The following is a 14,040-nucleotide window of genomic DNA, read 5'->3' as shown; positions in this document are numbered from 1 at the left end:
ACCCTTGCCACAGGCAATGACACTAGAGAAGGCCACCCTATGAGTACATGGAGAAAGAGAATTCTCACACTGTACAGCACTGCCAGCATCCTATGCCATGGGCACTTCTAGAGCACTGCGCTTCCCAGATCCCACACAAAGGACACAACCAGCACTCCACACAAATGGCTTACCTTCAGGTTGTCCTCTTTGCCTTCCATCTCCGCCAACTCCTAGACCTGGAGGTGCATGTCCACACTCCTGGGCCATTGCCAGTGGTATGGCCATGCGGCCAGCAAGTGCAGAAACAAAACTCACCCAAGGTTTCCCCTCTGGGATGAAGACCTCAGGACCTCTTGCCTCCCAGACACCCCAAACAGAAACAACCGTAACATATGTCTCTGCACATTCCAGGCACCCTAAACTCCTGACTGACAGGGATTAAGACAGTCACTTCACTTTACTGTTTCTTATTTATCTATGTTGTTTTTTAGGGCCACACCCACAGCATGTGGAGGTTTCCAGGCTGGGGGTCTAATCAGACCTACAGCTGCCAGTCGACACCATAGCCACAGCAACATGGGATCCGAGCCACATCTGCAAACTACACCACAGCTCATGGCAATGCCAGGTCATTAACCCACTGAGTGGGTCCAGGGATCAAACCCACAACCCCATGGTTCTTAGTCAGATTCCTTTCCACTGTGCCATGATGGGAACTCATTTCACTTTAAAAACACACAACCCTGAGCTCTTGAGCAAGTCACTGAAGGGAACCTGCCCCCATCTGCTAGCTTAGATGCCAGGCCTCACAGAGCACCATGTGGCTTACCAACACAAGTTCAGGTTCAGGGAAATGAAACATGAGGCTTTCAGTCATCAAATATCAGAAGTGAGTCATAATAAAGGGTTGGAGTCCACTTTCAATATTTGACAGTGATAGCTTTTAAGGCCCATCCCTCTCTCTTCCCCAGGGGCAAGCTGATAAGGGGAACCTGCAGAGAATTCAAACCAGGAAATCCTGGCCCAGGAGTGAGAACACTCCCTCAAGCCCCACTCCCCAAACCTCTGGGAAAACCAGAACCTGGAACTCCTCCCTGCTCCCTCAGCCATTCCCAGAGCTGCCTCCTGGAAGCCCACCCTGCTCTCTAAAGAACAGATTAACCTTTCACACCCCGTGGTCATGTGTGGCATCATCAGGCTTGATAACCAAGGCAAATTTCGGGTCTGGGTGGATCCTGCCCCACCACAAGACACATTCATCTTCCTCTCAGGATTCAGAAGCTATATGCTATATACTGTTCTTCTGGGAGTTAGACGAGAGATTACTGTGTGTAGCCTGCCTTATAAAGGATACTGCTAATTGTTCATTTAATCTTCTCGGATAATTCAAGGAACTTGGACTTTTCAGTTCCTCATAACCTTCTCCAAACCTAAATGCTAAAGTCACGTAGTTTACGTCTGCATATAGTTAACAGTCCACAAGGCATTGTTGGTGCTATTTTATACAGTGGATATTAATTTAGATTTCCTCATGTTTCCTTCATCATGGCCGTTGCTCATCAATCCTTCCTGCTTCTCTGAAATTTAATCTGTGATCCTTTTCCCTCTGCCTGAAGAAGTCTCATTAGTATTACACTGAAGGTAGTTTTATTTCCTCTGGCTACTGTTAGGTAGAGTTTTCTTAGGTTTCCATTGTCACAGGTCACTCTGATAGGTCTAGCTGCAGATTTATTTTTATTTCCCCTGCTGGGGGTTTGCAGGGCCTTCTTGATTCCATGGATTAACATCTTTGGTCACTTCAGAAAAACATCTACCATCATCTCTTCAAATGTTTATGTCCCCCTGCCTCACCTGCTCCTAAGACATCAAATAAATAAATACTAAAATTTTGCATGGATCCTTGATGGCCTTGTCACTGAAAGTGTGGTCTGTAACCTGATAGCATCAATATTCTGAAGAAGCTTCTAAAAAACTCAGAATCTCGGATGTCCCCAGGGACCCAGTGGATCAGAACCTTCACTCAAACAAGATCCACAGGTGATTCACACCCCATTCAAGTCTCAGAAGCACTGGTCTCTGTCTCTCAGCCTCTCTTTCAACTAACCACTCCTGATACTTTTATCTTCCAGTTCTTTAATTGTTAAATTCTTAACTCCTTAAGTGATACAGAGAATGCACATGGAAAACCACACAGAACTTAAACACAAGAGCTCAGTAAGTGATCACAAAGTAAATATTTATGTCACCACCCAAGTTTAGACACAGAACACACCTGGTGGCCCACGAGCTCCCCTGACCCTCCCCAGGCTTTTTGTGAGTCAACTGTCCCCTGTGCTGCTAAATCATCCACTGAGGCCTAACCTTTGTTATTTGGTTTGAGAATTTCTTTCTACTTGGTTCTTTTCCAAATCTGTTATACCATTTCTCATGGCTTTAAATTCTCTTGAAATGTATCTCGCTGAGCATCAGAACCACCACAGGTGTGCTGTTGTCTGTGTCTATTAACTGCAGTATCTGAAGCCCCTGGGGCTCTACTGACATTGCTGTTGATGCTATAGGTTCTAGTTCACATTCTTATCTCATGTGCCTATTTACCTTTAAGTGTGTGTGGAAAAGAGAAGCCTGGGGTGATGTTATCCTCTTCCAGAAAGGATTTCCATTTACTCCCTCCTGGTAACTGGGCAGCTGCAGCCAACACAGGGACTGTTCCCTTTCAGACATGACAACCCTCCCAAAGTAAGATGATTCACAGGGCCCCAACCCTTGTCTATTTGTCTGTCAAAGCTCTGCTCTGCCTCTTAGCCTTGGAGTGAACACCTCCAGGGCAAAAGCAGCCCCCGTGTCAGGTTCAGCACTTGGAATCTTGGCTTAGAAACTTCACTCTTTTTGGCTCTCTGACTTGATGTATATTCTAATTTTTCTAACTGTCCTTCACCAACAAGTAAGTGTGATTCGTGTGGTCTGCCATTCCCAGGGGAGAACCACAGCACTTCCTCTTCATCTAGACCATGTATTCCCCAGTTGCTTTTTATTTACACTTATTATTCCAAAGTCTCCTTTAAACAGCTACAGAATTGTTTATAACAAATCTGTCATCAGGGGAGTTCCCGTCGTGGCGCAGTGGTTAATGAATCCGACTAGGAACCATGAGGTTGCGGGTTCGATCCCTGCCCTTGCTCAGTGGGTTAACGATCCAGTGTTGCCGTGAGCTGTGGTGTAGGTCACAGACGCAGCTCAGATCCCGAGTTGCTGTGGCTCTGGCATAGGCTGACGGCTACAGCTCCAATTAGACCCCTAGCCTGGGAACCTAGCATATACCACAGGAGCGGCCCAAGAAATGGCAAAAAGACAAAAAAAAAAAAAAAAAAAAAAAGAAAGAAAGAAAGAAAGAAAGAAAGAAAATCTGTCATCAGCTCCTGCTTTTTTTGTTTATGAGCTTAGGTCCTTTACAGAGTTAGTTCTGTTCACATAGGAAACTGTCCTTGGATGCCTGCCCATCCTGATGTCTGGGAGGCCAGCTTGCCCACACTTTCAAAGACCTCTTCCCTCTAAGAGGATTATGCTGCCCCAGGTGAGGGCTACTCCTTGATCTGCTAGCACACACTCACTTTCACTCTTTCTCAGGAGTCAAATGCTCCCTCCCAGTGATTAAGAATCATCTCTCAACCAAATGTCCTCGCAACAGGCCTTCATCACCTCAGGCAAACGCCTGCATCCTGTCCAACATGCTTCAGTTTTCCTTTAAGTTGGGCCCTCACACTGGAGTTCCTGTCATGGCACAGCGGAAACGAATCTGACTAGGAACCTTGAGGTTGCAGGTTCGACCCCTGGCCTTGCTCAGTGGGTTAAGGATCTGGCATTGCCATGAGCTGTGGTGTAGGTCCCAGACACAGCTAGGATCTAAAGTTGCTGTGGCTGTGGCATAGGCCAGCAGCTGTAGCTCCAATTCAACCCCTAGCCTGGAGAAGCTCCACATGCTGTGGGTGTGGCCCTAAAAAGAAAGAAAAAAAAAAAGGAACAGCTGTTACATTGGGCCCTCACTGAGACTTGAAAAAGGGGAGCATGCAGTAGTGAGAAGGAACTGCGAGAGGAGGAAAGACTCTGAGGGAGGCCAGGAAACAGAAAAGCTGGGGTGTGCAGACAAAATGTGCAGGTAGGAGTTCCCACCATGGCTGAATGGTAACGAACCTGACTAGTGTCCATGAGGACACAGCTTTCATCCTTGGCCTTGCTTAATGGGACAAAGAGTCCAGCGTTGCTGTGAACTGCGGTGTAGGTCACAGATGTGGCTAGGATCCTGTGTTGCTGTGGCTTTGTGTAGGCCAGGAGATGCAACTCTTGTTCTACCCATAGCCTGGGAACTTCCAAATGCTGCATATGTGGCCCTAAAAGCAAAAAAAAAAAAAAAAAAAAAAAAAAGAAGCACAGGCAGCCCATAAGGCTGGACCTCACTGTGAGAGAGCAAGAGGCAGCAGAAACTGGGCAAGGAGCAGGCCGCCAGCATGCTAGAGCTGAAGGGGGACGAGGAGTCTGCCCTCTTGTGGCAGGCAAGAAGCTAGGGGGACAGAACAAAACAGGGTGATCACTTGGTCTGCCACATGGAAGGCCTGGCTTGAGATGCCACCCAACACGGCAGGTCTGATGCAAGTGTCCACAGACCCTGGGAAAGAGCAGAGGCTCCTGAGAGTGGGGTCACTCCTCAGCAGGAGGGGGCCCTCTGGAATGTCACAGGCCTCCAATGCAGACGAGGAGCTAGGCAGGCAGAAGGAGGCCTGCTCACACCTGTTCTCTGCTTTCCATACTTTGATCAGGCCCTGCTCATCCATGGTGACAACCAGCTGCAGTCACGGGTAGGTCACCAAATTCACCAGAGCCATGGGCTCTAAAGGGCTTGACCAGACCTCCATGCCCTGGGCAACAACACAATGAATGGAACAACTTAGGGAGGGCCCATTTATTTCCTAAATGCTATTTTCATTCGTTCACCCATCACCCACTGTGCACTGGGGACATACAGCCAAAAAGGGTCTGATCCTCATCCTTACAGGAAGCAGAGTACAGGAGCCAAGAGACACAGAGGTAATACTCCACCACAGAGGAGAAGGTGTGTCCTGTCTCACGGAGGAGAGCAGAGTCTGAGCATGGGTGGGGAGACACCTGGGGGCTGGCCCCCCATCACCAGGAGCACTGAGGGTGGGGTGGGGTGTGATGCTGGTGCAGTCTGTCTGAAGCACTTCAGTGGTTACCTACAGCTCAACTGAGGAAGGCTGGACAGGGAAGCAGGTCCCAATACCATCCCCTGATTGGGACCCAGGCAGGACCCAATACCATCCCCTGATTGGGACCCAAACTATGCTTAGGACCTGAGTCATGCTCAGGGCTTGGGCTGCACACAGAGAACTTCCACGTGGAGCATCTCGTTCAGTCTTTGGGGACCCCAGTTTTACAAAGAAGCTAATTTGGGCTTGTGGATGTCAACAGTTTCTGTTGCACGTCTGCAGCTGCCCTGCTCAGAACACCCTCTTTCCCAGGGCTGTGCCCAGCAGCGCCACCATGGGCCAGGCTTGGCCAAGGCCTGTGCCCTGTCATGGCCATTGGCAGAGATGGAAACAACTGATTCCACGGTCTCCCCCAGGATTCTGAAAGCTGGAATGGCACAATAAAAAGCACGGGTGCCAGCAGGCCCATGGCACAGGGCATCCAAGAATCAATACTGTAATTGCTACTTCAGTGTTTCCCAGCACTTTCTCTCCCACCTGGGGTAATTACGGTTCTTTTTCTATCTTGTGCTATTGTGCCAGCATGATCTTTGTCCAATCATGACATCCCAGTGTTCTTCCACTAGTTTCCTTCTTCCCCTTCACATCAATATTCAACAGTTGATTCCTGCTGGTTAAACAGCAAGACCATCACTGGGAGGAGCTCAGCACTGGTGACCAGCTCATGTCTCAGAGAACAGAGATTATTCAGAAAGAATAGAGGTCCTGTCATGGCTCAGTGGAAACAAATCTGACTAGGAACCATGAGGATGTGGGTTTCATCCCTGGCCTCGCTCAGTGGGTTAAGGATCCAGTACTGCTGTAAGCTGTGGTGTAGGTTGCAGATGAGGCTTGGACCCCACATTTCTATGGCTATGGCTGTGGTGGAGGGGCAGCTGCAGCTCTCATTCTACCCCTAGCCTGGGAACTTCCATATGCTGCAGGTGCAGCCCTAAAAAGACAAAAAGAATAAAAAGCAACCGACAGAACAACACTATATGATACTGAAAACTAAATATAGCAAGACTGGCATTCCAGAATTCTCAAGCACATCAATGCACAGTTAGCCTAAAAATAAAAACATCACACAAAGACTCCCTCCATGTTTGGAAGAGCTTTCATGTGAACAGTTGTTTTCCATCATCAATGACTAAAACTAAATATACCTCCTAGTTGTCAGTCAGTAGCCAGAAGATCTGATACATATATCTTGGGACAAAAGAAAAGATGTCACGTTCCAAAGGAGGAACAAAGAGAAAACATTAACAATTTAATGATTAAAATATTTTCCAATTTTTAAGTTTAATTGTTTGAATTTCTGGACTTCCGTCATGGCGCAATGGAAACAACTAGGAACCATGAGCTTGCAGGTTTGATCAGTGGGTTAAGGATCCAGCATTGCCATGAGCTGTGGTGTCGGTCACAGATGTGGCTCAGATCCCATGCTGCCATGGCTGTGGTGTAGGCTAGCAGCTACAGCTCCAATTCAACCCCTAGCCTGGAGAAGCTCCACATGCTGTGGGTGTGGCCCTAAAAAGGCAAAAAAAAAAAAAAAAAGGCCCTGTTTGGTGGGGGGGGGGAACCCCCTCGGTAGGCCACGCGGGGAGGCAGGGCCTCGGCAGGCCGTGACGTGGGGGGGGCGGGGCCTCGGCAGGCAGCGCGCGGGGAGGCGGGGCTTCGGCAGGCCGCGCGCTGACAGGGGGACCCTCGGTAGACCCGTGCCAGGGAGGCGGGGCCTTGGCAGTCCTTGTACGGGGGGGCGGGGCCTCTGCAGGACGTGTCCCGGGGGGCGGGGCCTCGGCCGGCTGTGTGACTGGGGGGCGCGGCTTCTGCGATACGCGCGCGGAAGAGGGGGGGGCCTCGGCAGGCCACGTGCCAGGTGGGCAAGGCTTCTGCAAGCCGCGCACGGGGAGGCAGGGTATGGCAGGCCCTCCGCCGGGGGTGCGGGGCCTCCGCAGGCTATGTGACTTGGGGGAGCGGATTCTGCCGGCCGCTCGGGGAGGCGGGGCCTAGGCAGGCCAAGTACTGGGGGGGCGGGGCCTCGGCAAGCCACGCGCGGGGAGGCGGGGCCTCAGCAGGCCAAGTGCCCAGTGGACAAGGCTTCAGCAGGCCCTGCGCGCGGTGGGGCGGGACCTCGGCAGGCCAAGTGCCAGGTGGGCGCGGCTCCTGCAGGCCCTGCGCGGTGAGGCGGGGCCTCGTCAGGCCGCGTGCCAGGTAGGAGAAGCCTCCGCAGGCCCTGTGCCGGGGGGGCGGGGCCTCGGCAGGGCGCGCGCGGGGGGGCGGGGCCTCGGTAGGCGCTGCGACTGGGGGCCGAGGCTTCTGCAGGCTGAGCGGGGGAGGCGGGGCCTTGGCAGACCGTTTCCTGGGGGGCGGGGCTTCGGCAGGCCGCGCGCGGGGAGGCGGGGCTTCGGCAGGCCATGTGCCAGTTGGGCAGGGTCTCGGCAGGCCCTCTGCCGGGGGGAGGGGCCTCGGCAGGCCGTTTCCTGGGGGGCGGGGCCTCGGCAGGCCGTGCGCGGGGAGGCGGGGCTTCGGCTGGTCGCGCGCTCACAGGTGGGGCCTCACCAGGCCGCGTGCCAGGGAGGCGGGGCCTCGGCAGGCCATGTGCCAGGTGGGCGGGGCCTCGGCAGGCCCTCGGCCGGGGGGCGTGGCCTTGGCAGGCTATGTGACTGGGGGTCGAGGCTTCTGCAGGCCGAGCTGGGGAAGCGGGGCCTCTGCAGGCCATTTCCTGGGGGGGCGGGGCCTCGGCAGGCCGTTTCCTGGGGGGGCGGGGCCTCGGCAGTCCGTGGGAGGCGGGGGCACACGGCTCACACCCAATCCCAGGCACAGCCTAGTTCACAGTCCGCTGCCATCTTGAATCACAGTGTTGCTCTTAGTTTCCTCAGGAGCCCTTTTAACGGCTGGCGCAGCTGCTTCCCTAACTGGGGTCTGCAGTGCAGGCGTGGTGTCTCTGCACTGCGCCCTGCAAGCAACTGAAACCCGGCCAAGCACAAAGGAAAAGGAAAGGTAGACTTTGCTTTATTTCCCAGACTGTACTTTTATGAGCAGGGAATTGTTAATGGGCTTTGTAGGTGACAGTTGAACTGCTGAGAAGGAGGAGGCCTGAGGGGGGGCAGAGGAGTCCAGGGCGCCAGAAGAGCCAGTGGGGAGCAGGTGGTGGTGCTGAGGGAGTGAGGGGGCGGTGGGGACGACGGAGATGAGATGTGAGGGTGGTGGTGAGATGGGGAGGATGGTGATGAGGTGGGAGGGTGGTGGTGAAGTGGGAGGTCGGTAATGAGGTGGGAATAAGGCGGGGTGGATGGTGATGAGGTGAGAGGACAGCTAGAGGAAGTGGAGAAGGGGCTGACTGCAGGGCCAGCAGTGAGAGGGCTGTCACACAGCGCAGGAATCTTGACAGGCATCCAGCTTGAGAGGAAAGCCTTCGGGAAGGAGGGGCGTTGGGTGTCATTCAGATGCGCCCAGTTATGGTAGATTGAGGACGTTATCAGCACTACTAAATATCAAATAGACAACCTATCAGCATCTTGTACGAACCTGTAATGGAAACGAATCTGGAAAAGACTAGATATACACATGCAGGGGTATAATGGAATCACTTTTCTGCACACCTGACACACAACATTGGAAATCAACTCTACTTCAATAAAAAAGTTATTCAGGAAGGGACAGGAGCAGAGTAATAATTAGATTATTGTGGTGACAGTCGCCAACTTCCAGCCCCCTTTGGTGCTGGGCTCCTCCTTCGTCCTCTCCCAGGTGCGAATGCCTCTGACCCTCTGCCCAGACGTGACTCTTGCTAGAATGTCCATGTAAGAGGGGCTGTGACTCTTTAAAAGGAATTTTTCCCAGGTGGGGTCCCCAGGGTCCCAGGCCTGGCTTGCCAAGAGTGGTCATGAGGGGCCAACTCTCACAAAAGCCCTGGGACTGAGAAGGCCTGCGTCAGCTTCCACTTGGAGCCATGGAGGTGGCCAGTTACAAATACCTTTTTAATGTTGCTCCCAACACTCTGTAACATATCAGGCCATTGCTTCAGGTAATTTCATCGTGAGGCCACTTTCCATTTTATTTCTTATTTTCCTGAAGGGGTATTGTCCTTGTCAAGCAGACAGGAGCTGATGAGGTGAGGGATCATAAATATGTGTTATAACTTTGTAAAATTTCTCACCCAGCTCCCTCCCATCATCAACTCAAGACCTAAGATACCTGAAAAGCATCTCTTCTCTCCTCCTTTTTCTTCCTCTGGCTGGTCCTGACCAGAGGGCCCTAGTGAGAGCGGCTCCTGATAATGTCAGGATCTTCTTCGGAACCTGCAGCATAATTCATTTTCTCAGGAATGGATGTGGAGCCTCCCAGTGCTTCCAAATTGGGCTGCACCAACTCTGAGACTTCTGTGTTCCATTTTCTCAACGCTCCAATGAATTGTCAAGACAAAGCTTTGTGTCAAGATAGAGAAGCATCTTTTCCCAGGCCTGCATTTCTGGCTGGGAAACAGGAGCCCAAATCCTAAATGTGTCTATTTGGTCAGCTTACAGTCCAAACAGCGGTTTTGGAAATGCAGAGTTTGCAGAGCCTGATGCCTCTCCTGCAGTTTACATCTGCACAGTTGTCACCAGTTACAGACTATGGCAGATGGCTTGCAGTGTGTAGAGGAGGACGATGGACAAGGAATCAAAGACAGAAAAGAGCAGCGCATGTCCTGGTTCAGCTCCTCCAAGTTGCCATTAAAAGTGCATAATTTCACCAGACTCTAGCCTCAAACATCCATGGTCAATTAAAAGCTGTCTCCGGTCAATGGGTTGTGACACAGAGTTTCTATGTTCTAGGGACACCTTCTACCCTTTAGACAGACTGCCTTTCGCCCTGAGAAATGGCATCCAAAGCCCCACTGTCAGCTAACAAGTGTGTAACTTGCATTGGGGGCACCTTCAGGTTTCATGGCATTTCCTGTCTCTTCACCATGTATAGGCTATGCGTTAAAACTTCCGAAATCCCCTTTTCTATTCTCAAGGGTTCCCACACCCCAGATGATGATGGAATCCGCAATTATAATAAGCAACTTCCAAACAAAATTGAGGGCCCTGCTTTCCTTACAACCATTGCTCTTTTCCCTATACTTCTTCAAACTGGCCCAAGACATTTTAAGGCTGCTGTCTTTGGCTTCTGTGCAGAAAAGAGTGTCTCCTGGTTTCTTCATCTGCTGAAGATGGACCTAGTCCCTTCTCATTTCTTAACCTAAGCTGTGAACCTTTTGCTAATGATGATTTGTAGTCTGAGCTCTCTGGGGTCCAGAGAGAGCTTTGCAGGTGCCTGTCAAATGCTCCACCTGAGAAAGACCAAGCGAAGCTAAGTCAAGCACCATGGCTTGACACAGCTTTCCAAGTTCTGCAGCAGAACAGCAACCCCCCACCCCCACCAGGAACAGAACCTCCCATCAACAGCTTCCTCGCTCCCCCTGGGTTTCTCCCAGTAATTTTTTGAAGATTGCCCGGGGCTGCCAGCCTCATCTGCCTTTTCACTTGGCTCGTTCCTCCTCTCCCAGCTATTTGCTAAAATACAGGGTTTCCTCCCCCTCTTGTTAGAACAAAACTTGCTAGGAAGTTGACCCTAGTCTTTGAGGCTTCCTTGTGTTGTCCCAAAGCCTGTCAGGTAATTTGTAAGTTTGTTAGTTTAAGTGGCAGAGCTAAAGTCTTTTCTCTAACCAACTAACTGGTTTCCCCTCTGCCTCTGAGCAAGCTTCATACTAGAGTCAGAGATGTCCAGGCACAGCCTTCTGAGTACACTATCCTCTTGACTTTGAAATCTTCACTGGGCTTTGCCTGCATCTATGCTGGACGATGAGCCTCGGCAACACATGAGGACTTCCATGCCTCACTGGTCAGCACCACTGTGCTGCTGGGCTGGAGCCTCCATCCTCCATTCCTATATCCATGCCTACTTTTCAGGCTCACTGGTGAAGAAATAGGATGAGGAAGCAGGAAAGGATCAGAGGCAAGGAGCATGGTCTCACTGACAGTCCATAAGCCTGAATATCTGAGGTTCAGCTCCTTTTATGCAGGTTTCACAGCTGAGAAACTGAGCCCACCCAATCCTCATTCTGTCTTCACACCACAAGGCTGGCATGGGCAGAGTGCCATCAGGAGAGAACACAGCTCCCACCATGGAGAACCCCTCTAAACTTGCTTGCACCAAAGTCTAGTTCCAACAGCATGTGGCCCGTGGAAAATGCAGCTGCGGTCAGTAACTGAGGTTCTCAGACAGCCTTGCCCTTGCATCCTAGCTCCTGGCACATGCTCCTTCCTGGTTCGCCTACCATGAAGCACGTGACCCCTCTGATGAAACACATATGTGATGACTGACATCCTGGGTCTCTCCCCATGGCAAGTAGGCCCCTGCAGTCACTGGACCACAGTTCTCCCCCACCAAAGGACCCTGCAGGCCATGGAGCACCATGGCTTACAGCAGGGTTTTGGCCCCCATCACTAATGTCATCCCACTAAGTATGTGCCAAGAAGACTCTTGTTAAGCCTAGAACCTAATTTGATATGTGGAAGATCCATCTTGACATAAGACCTCAGACTGGTGACAGTTTGGTTTACAGAGAGAGGGTCACAGTCCCAGAGGAGAGATCTACCCAGCAAGGGTGCTCAATGAGGAAGACAGAGCTTTATCCCCTTATTCCTGCAGCATCCACCCTTGACCTTCATGGTTCACTTTGGTCTCAGGCTTTCTCCCAGGTTTGAAGTGAGGGTGTGGGTGTTGTTCTGTACCTCTCCTAGGTCTTAATTATACAGCCAGCACTCAGCCTCCTCCCACACTCTGGCCCCTCAATCAGCCCTGGACACTTAATGTGGTTATGACAGACATGCAGCTGCTGCGACAGCCCCTGCCAAGTGACAAGACCAGCCTTCCCAGTGAGTCCACTCAGGACCTGAGGCATTGCTCAGCTGGGTTGCTGCCTCCAGCAGCACTCAGTCAGGTGATGGTCCTTCCTCACCCAGCAGAGCCAGGCTCTCCTGGACTGTTAACATGGAATTTGGAGGGAATCTTGTGCCTCAAAGAGCATCACTCTTCTGGGGAGAGAAGAGGAATGCATGTGACAATATTAAAGCCAAGGCTGTGTGGTGAAAGTTTAATAGAACAAATATATGGCTGGCTGGCTGAAGAATGATAAAATCACTCTGATAATGAGGACTTTACTGCACTGGTTTCCAGACCCTTGTTTGCTAAATAAATTTATTTACTTGGACTCCAAGCTACTGGGTGACCTTGGTCCAATGACTCCACTTCTTCCAGCCATTGTTTCTTTATTGTAAACTGAGAGGATGGGGCTCTGTGAGTGATTCTTGGAGTATCCTCGTACTGGGGGAGGAAGTCTCATATTTTTGGAGCATAAATACTCTCTACCAGTTACTGGGCATGATTTCAGGGGGTGCAGAGTTGACCCTAGTCTTGTTGCTCTTGTGCTGGTGGCAGGAAGCCATTGTTGCTGCCTTCCAGGACATTGTTGTCCGATGGGGAATGTGTGATGGGCTCTTTCTAAATCCCCTGACCAACCCCTCCCCCTGGTCAAATAAATTCCAAAACTATTTAAAGAAACCTCTGAAAGACTGAGATGAAAGTATTTGTACTGTAGATGTCCCCCAGGTGATTCATTTATTGGTTGATGAATTTTATAATGTGTGGTTAGATTTATTCTAAGATCATAAGTCCTTTCTTATGAAATGTACATGCAGCTAGCACCCATGTCTGCATTATTCTCTGGGACTTGAGTAAGAATCGTGTTTAAAATCACTGCTATCAGGAAGCAAAGTGTTTGGGGTGTGTGCAGCCTGAGCTTGGCCAAGAGTTGAGTCCCTCTGGTTCATGCAGCTCTACCAGATAACCTGCTGTCACATAACCTACTGCGATGTTTCATCCATGTAGAGTATGTTAGCAGCTGTCTGGTGGGGCCTAGAGCAGCTCACTGCAGAAAGGAGTGTGGAGAGAGGGGTGGCTGAAGTGGGTATGGGGTCCAGAACAGGGCTCTGTGAGGGGAACCCAGGAAAGGTGTCTGTGTCAAGACTGATCACCCCCCAGCACCATTGGATTGATTGAGGGAGGGAGAGTGTGATATGAAAAATAGCAAACCCAAGGAGTTCTTGTGGCACAGTGGAAACAAATCTGACTGGTATCCACGAGGATGCAGGGTTGATCCCTGGCCTCACTAAATGGGTCAGAGATCCGGCATTGCCGTGAGCTCTGGTGCAAGTCATAGACATGGCTTGGATACCTCATTGCTGTGGCTGTGATCAGCAGCTGTAGCTCTGATTAGACCCATAGCCTCGGAACTCCCCTATGCTGCAGGTGTGGCCCTAAGAAGCAAAAGGCAGAAAAATAGCAAACTCGGGTGATGCAATACACACATATATATTTTAGATTTCTTACATGTATAGCCATGACACTGACAGTTGATAAAATGGGTCCATTGATAAAACCGTAGGTATTGGCAAGATTCTTATGTTTCTTAAAGAGAGATTAATACATATAAAAGATTAGAACTGTTAAGGAATGAATGGCTTAGGAATAACAATTAATTGTCTAGTTGTGAAAACAGCCTCTCTGCCTAGATTCTGTAGGCATGAGTACAATGAAATGTCAGGTTTTCTGGGTTTTTTTTTTTGGCTGTACCTGCAGCAAAGAGAAACAGGCTAGGGACTGAATCCCACCTAAGCTGGAACTGTGGAAATGCCACATCCTTAACCTGCTGCACCCCCGTGGGAACTCCACAAGATGTCATTTCTTACAAATTTTCTAAAATTTAATC

At 50.7% G+C, this 14,040-nt stretch overlaps 1 long non-coding RNA gene across 1 annotated transcript; it reads left to right on the top strand.

Annotated features, from left to right (window-relative positions):
• Positions 1-8,074: 8,074 nt before the first annotated feature.
• LOC146396277 (uncharacterized) lies at positions 8,075-12,498 on the top strand. Its single transcript, XR_014827743.1, has 2 exons — positions 8,075-8,243; positions 9,407-12,498. It is a non-coding gene; the product is annotated as an uncharacterized LOC146396277 (long non-coding RNA).
• Positions 12,499-14,040: the final 1,542 nt, after the last annotated feature.

The sequence above is a fragment of the Sus scrofa genome, chromosome 14 (assembly GCF_054392235.1).
Source record: "Sus scrofa isolate SSC_HxYL_T2T_F1_AM1 chromosome 14, Sscrofa_HxYL_maternal_Yorkshire_Landrace_v2.0, whole genome shotgun sequence".
Taxonomy (NCBI): Eukaryota; Metazoa; Chordata; class Mammalia; order Artiodactyla; family Suidae; genus Sus; species Sus scrofa.
Note: the sequence above shows the minus strand (reverse complement) of the source record. Positions and strands in the feature narration are given on the sequence as shown.